Source organism: Lynx rufus, unplaced genomic scaffold, assembly GCF_022079265.1.
Source record: "Lynx rufus isolate CCGP_SWC_20201006 ecotype Redwood Valley unplaced genomic scaffold, mLynRuf1.p SCAF_6, whole genome shotgun sequence".
In the NCBI taxonomy this organism is placed as follows: domain Eukaryota; kingdom Metazoa; phylum Chordata; class Mammalia; order Carnivora; family Felidae; genus Lynx; species Lynx rufus.
The window spans coordinates 127,854,897-127,864,768 of record NW_025814878.1 but is presented as its reverse complement, the minus strand read 5'-3'; positions in this window follow the sequence as shown (position 1 = coordinate 127,864,768).

Sequence of the window (9,872 nt, the reverse complement as noted above, 5' to 3'; positions counted from 1 at the left end):
TGGGGGGGGGAGGGATGGAGAAGGAGAGAGAGAATTCCAAGCAGGCTATCCACTGTCCATCAGCTCAGAGCCTGATGTGGAGCTCGATCCCAGGAACTGTTAGATTATGACCTGAGCCGAGATCAAGAGTCGGTTGTTCAACCGACTGAGCCACCCAGACGCCCAGAATGTTAACATTTTTTGAGGGGATACATTTCAACCCATAACACATGGCAAGATTAAGAAAACAACATAAAGAGGGGTACCTGGGTGGCTCAGTTGTTTAAGCATCAGACTTTGGATCAGGTCATGATCTCATGGTTTGTGAGTTCGAGCCCCGCATCGGGCTCTGTGCTGACAGCTCAGAGCCTGGAGCCTGCTTTGGATTCTGTGTCTCCCTCTGTCTCCGCTCCTCCCCTAGTCGTGCTCTGTCTCAGTCTCTCACAAATGAATAAATGTCAAAAAATAAAATAAAAACAACATGAAGAAACATATAATTAATTTCAATACCTTATTACTCTTTAAAATTCATATAATATATAAATATACTATCAATTATAAATGAGATCAAGCGTCAGTCACTTAACTGACTGAGCCACCCAGGTGCCCTGGTGTTTCTCGTTTAAATTAAAATATAATTGATATGTAATAAAATTCACCCTTTCTAGAAAGTGTAAAGTTTTGTGAGTTTTGACAAATGAATATATTTAACTATAACTACAATCAATAGCTTAACCTATGATCTATCCTGAAATGTATTTTATGTATGTTTGGGAAGAATGTGTATTCTGCTTTTGTTAAATAAAATGCTATATACATGTCTGTTAGGTTCATTTGGCCCACAGTGGTGCTCAATCCACTGTTCTCATATTCTGTCTGAACGATTTAGCCAGCATTGAGAGGGAGTATTAAAGTCCTCAACTATTATTGTATTGATGTTTATTTTTCCTTTCAGTTCAGTTAGTATTTGCTTCATATTTAGGTGCCCTGATGTTGGCTGCATAAATATATTTTTTATATCTTCTTGATGAATTGATTGTCTGATCTCTTTGTCTTTTGTGGCGATTTTTAGCTTAATGGCTACTTTTTTTTTGGTCTGATGTAAGTATAGCTACTCTGACTTTCTATTGGTACCATTTTCTTTTTCCTTCTTTTAATTTTTGGTTTTATTTATTTATTTTGAGGGAGACAGAGACAGCGTGAATAGAGGAGGAGCAGAGAGAGAGACAATACCAAGTAGGCCCCACACTGCCAGTGCAGAGCCCCATGTGGGGCTTGAACTTACCTAACTGCAAGATCATGACCTGAGTCAAAACCAAGAGTCGATACTTAACCAACTGACCCACCCAGGCACCCTGTTTACCAATTTCTTGGAATATCTTTTTCCATCCCTTTACTTTCAAATCAATGTATGTCCTTCAAACTAAATTGAGTTTCTTGTGGGTAGCAGGATGTGGGATCTTATTTTTTTAAATCCACTTACCCAGTCTATATCTGTGGATTATGGAATTTAACCCATTTATGTTAAATTTTATTTTTGAGGGGTAAGGACTTACTATTGCCATTTTGTTCATTGTTATTTTTGAACAGTTTTGTAGATCCGTTGTTTCTTCCTTCCTCCCTAGCTGACTTCCTTTGTGATTGATGACTTTTTATGGTGGTATTCTTTGACTCCTTCATTATAATTTTTTATGTGTCTACTACAGATTTTTCTTTTGCAATTAGCATGAGGCTCATATAAAATATATCACAGTTATAGTATCTTATTTTAAGCTAGAAACAACTTAAGTTTGATAGAATACAGAAACTTTACATTTTTATTTTCCCTCTCACATTTTAGGGTTTTGGTGTTCCAATTTATGTAATTTTTTATCATTGTGGTATCCAATAATAAATTATTATAGCTTTGGTGATTATTAATATGTCAATTTTTAACTTTTTTTAAAATTTTTTTTAATAATTTTTTTTTAACGTTTATTTATTTTTGAGACAGAGAGAGACACAGAGCGTGAACAGGGGAGGGGCAGAGAGAGAGGGAGACACAGAATCGGAAACAGGCTCCAGGCTCTGAGCTGTCAGCACAGAGCCCGACGCGGGGCTCGAACTCACAGACTGTGAGATCATGACCTGAGCCGAAGTCGGACGCTTAACCAACCGAGCCACCCAGGCGCCCCAATTTTTAACTTTTAAACTAGAGCTGTGACCTATGTATCCCCATTGCAATATTAGAAAACCTGATTTCAGCTATAACCTTATTATGAGCTTTACATATTCATGTTGTATGATGTAATTAACATATTTCCATTTCAGTTTCTAGAATACCCTTTAACATTTCCTTGATTGGAGATCTAGTAGTAATGAACTCTCCAGTTTTTGTTTTTTGAGAAATGTTTTTATCTCTCCTTCATATCTAAAGGATAGCTCCTCCAGGTATAGTATTCTTGGCTGACAGGCTTTACTTTCATTTAAATATTTTGAGTATTTCATCCTGCTCTCTGCTGGCCTGCAAAGTTTTTGCTGAGAAATTGTGCAGTAGTTTTATGGGGGTTCCCTCTCAGATGATGTCTTATTTTTTTTTCCTTGTTGTTTCAAAACTGTCACAGTCTTTTGACAATTTAATAATAATGTGTCACAGTGTAGCCCTTTCAACTTATTTGGGATCTTTTGAGCCCCATGAATCTGGATGTCGATTTACTTCCCCATGTTTAAGTGTTTCTCCATTATTTCTTTAAATAAACTGTCCTTTTCTTTTCTCCTTCATGATTTCCATAATGAGTCCATGGCTCCTTGTGCTGGTTTCTCATTGGCCCTACAGGCTTTCTTCACTCTTTCATTCTTTTTTCTTTTTGCTCCTTTAACTGGATAATTTCAAATGATCAGTCTTGGAGTTCACCAGTTCCTTATTCCGCTTGGTAGAGTTTGCTGTTGAAGCTTTCTATTGAACTCTTCAGTGCAGTCATATTTTTGAGCTCTAGGATTTCTGTTTGGTTGGTTTTGGTGGTTTCTACTTCTTTGTTGTAGTTCTCATTTTATTCATGCACTGTTTTCCTAATTTCAGTTAGTTGTCTGTGTACTATTATAGTCTCCCTAAACTTCTTTTAGAAGAACATTCTGAATTCTTTAACAGTTCATACATCTCTATTTCTTTAGGGTCAGTTATTGAAGTTTTTTAAGTTTCCTTTGGTGGCACGACGTTTACCTGATTCTCCAAGATCTTTTTATTTTTGCATTAGTATCTGCATATTTGATAAACGAGTCTCTTCTTCCAGACTTTACAGGTTTATTTTAGTAGGGAAAGATCTTCACCTGTTACCTCAGCTTGGGGTACTAGGCTGGTCAGCGGCTAGCATACATGGGCATGCAAGCCTTACCATTTGGGTTTTTAGTTCGGCAAGCCTACTGTCCGTAGTCTGAGGTGGGGGGTGGAGGAGGGGTGCCGCTGGCTGGGTTTCATGGTTGAGCTCTGTATTCAAGCCAGGCTACTTGGTGGGTCACTGGTTGGATGTAGCTGCTAGCTATTTCTATAGTAAGGTGGGGCCCCTACCTGGCTCTGCATTACCTCTGATTGGGTTGGTTACAGGCTCTAATCCCTTAGAGGGTAGTGCAACCGGTTGGAATCCAAGACTAGGCAAGGCTGTGGGTTGTGCTCCAACATCTTGGTTGTGTAGAGCCTCAGGCTATGCTTTTCTACTGAATGGGACCACGGGTACTCTGTTCAGACAGGGTCATAGGTCAGGCTTTACGGTTGGGTGGTGCCTCAGGCAGTGTTCTGTGATCAGCTGGGGCCACCCACTGTACTCTGGAGTTAGGCGTGGCTACAAGCTGGGCTTTGTGATCAAGCAGGCCCCTGGCTGTACTTTGCAGTTGGGCATGGTTGCTGGTCAGTTTCTCCGGTCAGATGGAACCTCCAATTATGTGGGGCTGGAGACTGTACTCTACAGTTGGGCAAGGTCACTGTCTGCGATGCCTGGTTGGGTAGGCCCACAGGTGTTTCTCCGTGATTGGCCAGGGTCATTGCCTGGACTCTGCCTGGCTAAGGTCACAGTTCATATTCAACAATCAAGTGGGACCATACGCTGGGCTTCACTGTTGGGTGAGATTGTAGGCTGGGTTCTGTGGCCGGGTATTACTGTAGGTTGGGCTCTCGACTTCTTGGGGGTACTGTTCAGGCTCCTTGATTATGCAGGGCCAGAAGCTATGCTCACCCCAATGTTTATAGCAGCACTTTCAACAATAGCCAAATTATGGATAGAGCCTAAATGTCCATCAACTGATAAAGAAATTGTGGTTTATATACACAGTGGAATACTACTTGGCAATGAGAAAGAATGAAATATGGCCCTTTGTAGCAACGTGGATGGAACTGGAGAGTGTGATGCTAAGTGAAATAAGCCATACGGAGAAAGACAGATACCATATGGTTTCACTCTTATGTGGATCCTGAGAAACTTAACAGAAGACCATGGAAGAGGGGAAAGAAAAAAAAAGTTAGAGAGGGAGGGAGCCAAACCATAAGAGACTGTTAAAAACTGAGAATAAACTGAGGGTTGATGGGGCGGGGGTGGTGATGGGCATTGAGCAGGGCACCTGTGGGGATGAGCTCCGGGTGTTGTATGGAAACCAATTTGACAATAAATTTCATATTAAAAAAATAAAAATTGGGCAAGGCTGCTGGCTTGGCTTCGTGCCCAGGCAGGTCCTAGAATGTGATTTGCTCCTTCTAGGCATCTGTGGCCATGCTTCCCTGTGGGGCAGAACTGGAGGCTTTGCTCAGCAGTTGGGGGGGCCTGCAAGTTTGCACCCTTGCCCGGTTGGGCCAGAGGATATGCCCCATGGCAGCACAGCCCTTTGGCTGCGGATTCAAATCAGGCGGACCTGCCAACTGAGATCCCTGGGAAGGTGGAGCCACCGGGGTCCACAACATACAACAACTGACACAGTCCACTGATACCTGAGCAACGGTGACGATAAGCCCCACCCCCTTCTCCATCTCCGTCTGATTTCCCCAGTTTTTGAGCTCCACAGATTCCCCCAGGGATGCTCTTTAGGTGAGACCTAAGTGAGCCTCCCGGGAAGCATCCCTCAATGCTTGAAAAGTTGATGTCCACCGTGGTTCTCTTTTTCCCACTGGAGAAACTGCAGGCCCAGGAAATCCCTGTCTGTTAGACGTTAGGCTGACCTGGGGGAGGGTTGATGAAGTCAGTGAAATTACTCCTCTTATTTTTTTTTAAATACTTATTTAGTTTTGAGAGAGAGAGAGAGAGAGAGCACGGGGGGGGGCAGAGAGAGGGGGGAACAGAGGATCCAAAGCAGGCTCTGCGCTGACAGCAACGAGCCCCACGTGGGGCTTGAACTCATGAACTGTGGGATTACGACCTAAGCCAAAGTCGGACGCTTAACCATCTGAGCCACCCAGGCGCCCCTCTTACTTTTCTAATGGCATCTGTTGTCTGGGGTGTACTTTGGCCTCACCCCCTGGGTTTTAAATTTTCACAATGGTGTCTTGCCTACAGAGGTTGCTGGTTGTTCTTTTCCTGAGGGGGACTGAAGTCAGGGATGACCCATGTTGCCATCTCAGTGACGTCACTTTATCCAATTATTTTAAATTTTTTTTAATGTTTATTTATTTTTGAGACAGAGAGAGAGCATGAGCAGGGAAGGGGCAGAGAGAGAGGGAGACACAGAATCTGAAGCAGACCCCAGGCTCTGAGCTGTCAGTACAGAGCCCGATGCGGGGCTCCAACTCACGAGCTGTGAGATCATGACCTGAGCCGAAGTCAGACGCTTAACCGACTGAGCCACCCAGGCGCCTCGATCCAATTATTTTAAATTCTCTATCTGACAGATCCCACATCTTGGTTGTGTCTGAGTCCATTTTTTTATTGATCATTTTATCTTTTGGACGGAAGTGTTTTATCTTATTTTCCCTCGCTTCTCTGTTTGCCACCTAACGTTACTTGAAAGTAGGTCATCCTGGGCGGGACGGTAGAGAGTGAGGCAGATGTTATTCGCAGCCGGCCACGGCCTGTCTTTTATTTTGCTGGTCTTTCCATGTGGGAGGCTTGGTCGGTCTAGCCAGCACTTGAACTGGGTTTGCATTTTTTTTGTCGTTATGGTTATATCATCAGCGCCCCACAGGCTTGGGATTCCTCTGGCCTTAACTTATGCTTAGAATGGTTGGTGGTTTTTGAAATTTGCTCAGTGTCTCCTCCACCTTCAAGTCGAAGGGAGCATCTCTATTCATATCCTTTTTGGTCTCCCCACTGTGCTTTGATGTTACCTGCGGCTCAACGCCCGGTCGCCTGATGGTCGGGGGGGGGGGTGGTGAGTAGTCCCCCCTGGAAGCTGCTGTGTCTCTGGGTCCCAAGGCTGGGGCCATCTCAGATCCTGTCCCTCTTTCTGCGATAGGACACTTCTAGTAGTTTGGGCCAGGATGTTTTCTTGCCCCCATCCCAGGGCAAGAGGGTATTTTTGTGTTCTCTTCTCCCAGCTGCAATGGGTCATAACCTTGTTGGGAATGGGGGGCAAAAGCGTTTGCTGCTGTTTCCCAGAAAGTAAGGCTTTTGTGTCTGAGAGGAGAAAAAGGTGGAGTATCCAGGTGGGGCTTAGTGCTTTTCTGCAGTGGCTTCTTTCCATAACAAAGGAGAATTTCTTGGGACCAGTGGTTCTCAACTGCAGTTTTGGACTGGGTAGTTCTTTGTAATAGGGTGCTAGTCTATGCACAGCCAATGGTTAGCAACATTCCTGGCCTCTAACCACAGGGTACAAAGAGCACCCCCCCCTCCCAGATATGTCAGTTAAAAATGTTGGGGCGCCTGGGTGGCTCAGTCGGTTAAGCATCAGACTTTGGCTCAGGTCATGATCTCATGGTTTGTGGGTTTGAGCCCCACGTCAGGCTCTGTGCTGACAGCTCAGGCCTGGAGCCTGCTTGGGATTCTGTGTCTCCCTCTTGCTCTCTACTCCTTTCCCACTTGGACTCTCTCTTTCTTTCTCTCAAAAAAAATGAACTTTAAAAAATGTCTCCAGATGTTGCATAATTTCCTCTTGGAGGTATAATTATTCCCCGTTTAGCACCACTGCTCTGAACTCTTGCCTTGTTCCCAGTCTTTCTTCTGAGAACCCAGGAGGTCCATGGAGAAGTGTCTGTGAATGGGTGTGAACGCCCCTTGTGTTTGATGATCCCTCAATCCCTTGAGTTCTATATTCTCACCCTAGGTCACATTCAGACTTTAGAGACTTGTTTGCCATTGCAAGCCGAATTTTTACCGGCTTCTGTGGGGGCCTTGCATGTGCCTCAGTAAGCACATACCCGCATCCTGTTACTCCTTCGGAGCACCTGCCTTTGCCTAGATTTGGGGTTAGGAGAATATGCCATGACTTCAGCTCTCTGGCGGGTTTCAGAAAAGTTGTCAATTTGTAGCTATTCAGGATATATCCTGCTTTATGTTTGGGAGCAACACTTTTCCAGCTTTCTATACCCTACGTGGCAGCCAGAAGTCTGACATGCATAGTTTTTAAATTTTCTCAACCATTATGCAGAGTAATTGGAGACTTTTCGAGGTTAAGCACCTTCCCCACGAGCAAGAAAGCTGAACCAATGCCTTTCGAGCTGTAAACACAAGTCCGTGCCACACCGTTATGCTATTTAAAGCAATAGTGTGTTTTAGGTTTCGTGACTTTCCAAGGAAGGTTTTGTATTCCACTTTTGATTTATTCTCTAACGTAGATGTAGGCTGTAGTGCAGAACCTACTGAGCAGGATGAGGGGAGAATGTGGTAAGAGCAGCTTGGTATCATGGGTGGGAGACCTACTCCTATCTCTGTTCCAGAAGTTTCAAATCCAGATGCCTGCAGGTGCCAGACCAAGAAATATAAATGAGTGAAATGTGTTGGGTCTGTGTTCACTCTCATTTGCCCTGATGCTTGTGGCCCTACTTTTTTGATAGTAGCAGGGATACAGAGAAATATTTCTTTATAAGAAAAACAGCAGGGCGAGCAGAATGATAGGCAGGTAGTTTGTCTCTTTCTGCCCGAGCACTGGCAGAATTTATTTGACCTGCACAGATTAAAAAAAAAATCTTTTTAATATTTATTTATTTTTGAGACAGAGAGAGACAGAGCATGAGTGGGGGAAGGGCAGAGAGAGGGGGAGACACAGAATCTGAAGCAGCTTCCGGGCTCTGAGCCGCCAGCACAGAGCCTGATGTGGGGCTTGAGCCCACAAGCTGTGAGATCATGAAGTTGGACGCTCAACCAACTGAGCCACCCAGGCGCCCCAATGACCTGCATATATTTTTTAGATAATTTTTTTAGTGTTTATTTGTTAGAGAGAGAGAAAGAGAGACAGAGTATGAGCAGGGGAGGGGCAGAGAGAGAGGGAGACAAGGAACCCGAAAGAGGCTCCGGACTCCGAGCTGTCAGCACAGAGCCTGACGCGGGGCTCGAACTCACGAACTGTGAGATCAAGACAAAGGCAGATGCTTAACCGACTGAGTCACCCAGGTGTCCCCGCAGATTTTTGTTTTTAACTGAGACATGCATTGTGACAATTCCTGGATGTGCCCATTGTTTTTTTAAAAATTAATTAACTATTATTATTTTTTGTTGTTTAGAAAGAGAGTGTGAGCAGGGGAGAGGGACACAGGGAGAGAGAGGGAGAGAGAGAGAGAGAGAGAGAGAGAATCTCAAGCAGGTTCCATGCTCAGTGAGGAGCCTGATGCAGGACTCACTGCCCCGACCCTGGGATCATGACCTGAGCCGAAATCAAGAGCAGGACACTTAACTAACTGAGCCACCCAGGTGCCCGTAGGAACATTCCTATCGTGTTTTTTTTTTTAATTTTTTTTTCAACGTTTATTTATTTTTGGGACAGAGAAAGACAGAGCATGAACGGGGGAGGGGCAGAGAGAGAGGGAGACACAGAATCGGAAACAGGTTCCAGGCTCTGAGCCATCAGCCCAGAGCCTGACGTGGGGCTCGAACTCACGGACTGCGAGATCGTGGCCTGGCTGAAGTCGGACGCTTAACCGACTGCGCCACCCAGGCGCCCCTATTCCTATCGTTTTAATGCCACCCATTCAAGTTACCTGTGTGTCCAGAGATCATTTGATCCGACATTAAATATTTCTCGAGCACGCACTACTCGCCAGGCTCTGTTCTAGGTTCTGAGGATGTAACAATGAATTAAGTACATTCTGACCTTATGGAACTTACATGTTGGTTTGTGGGTTGCAATAGGGAGAACGTGGACTGTAGACCAGGAGAGCACTGCCTAGAGAGCATGCTTCCATGGCTCACCATGGATGTTGACCCTCGCTTGCCAAATTTTTTAATTTTCCAAGAGAAGCCAGGAGTCAGATTTTTACGGCAGTTTTCTTCTTTTTAAATAGAGGCTCAATATGTTTTAAATCACTGTGGAGGTCAAACAAAACACGTTTGCAGACAGAATCTGGCTTGCGACCTCTGTCTAACACCATCTTTGCCCTTGCTGGTCTGCTTGAGAAGAAAAATGCAATGGAATGACAGCTGTAGCCATGTTAATTCCCTTCTCTGGAAGCAATGAACCAGTTGTCAGAGATTTGGCAATTCCAGGATTTAATTTGCAATACAAGGTCAACAATTTCAGGGAAAGCCATTTTAAAATCAGCACTTAAACGAACAACAAAAAAAACACCAGTGACTATACGAATTAGCAGGTGGTTATTAACCCAGGCTCAACAGAAGGTGGCCAACAGGTTCCTTACAAGCAGGTGATAGTGCAGTTATAAACCTGCTTGCAACTTTGAGACTGGCTTTTAAATCGATTGCCACGGTCGTTCACTTGTGTTGCAACTGACATGCTACACCGTGGTCCAGATTTGTAGTCACAGTGAGAAGTTTGTAATGGCGTCCATT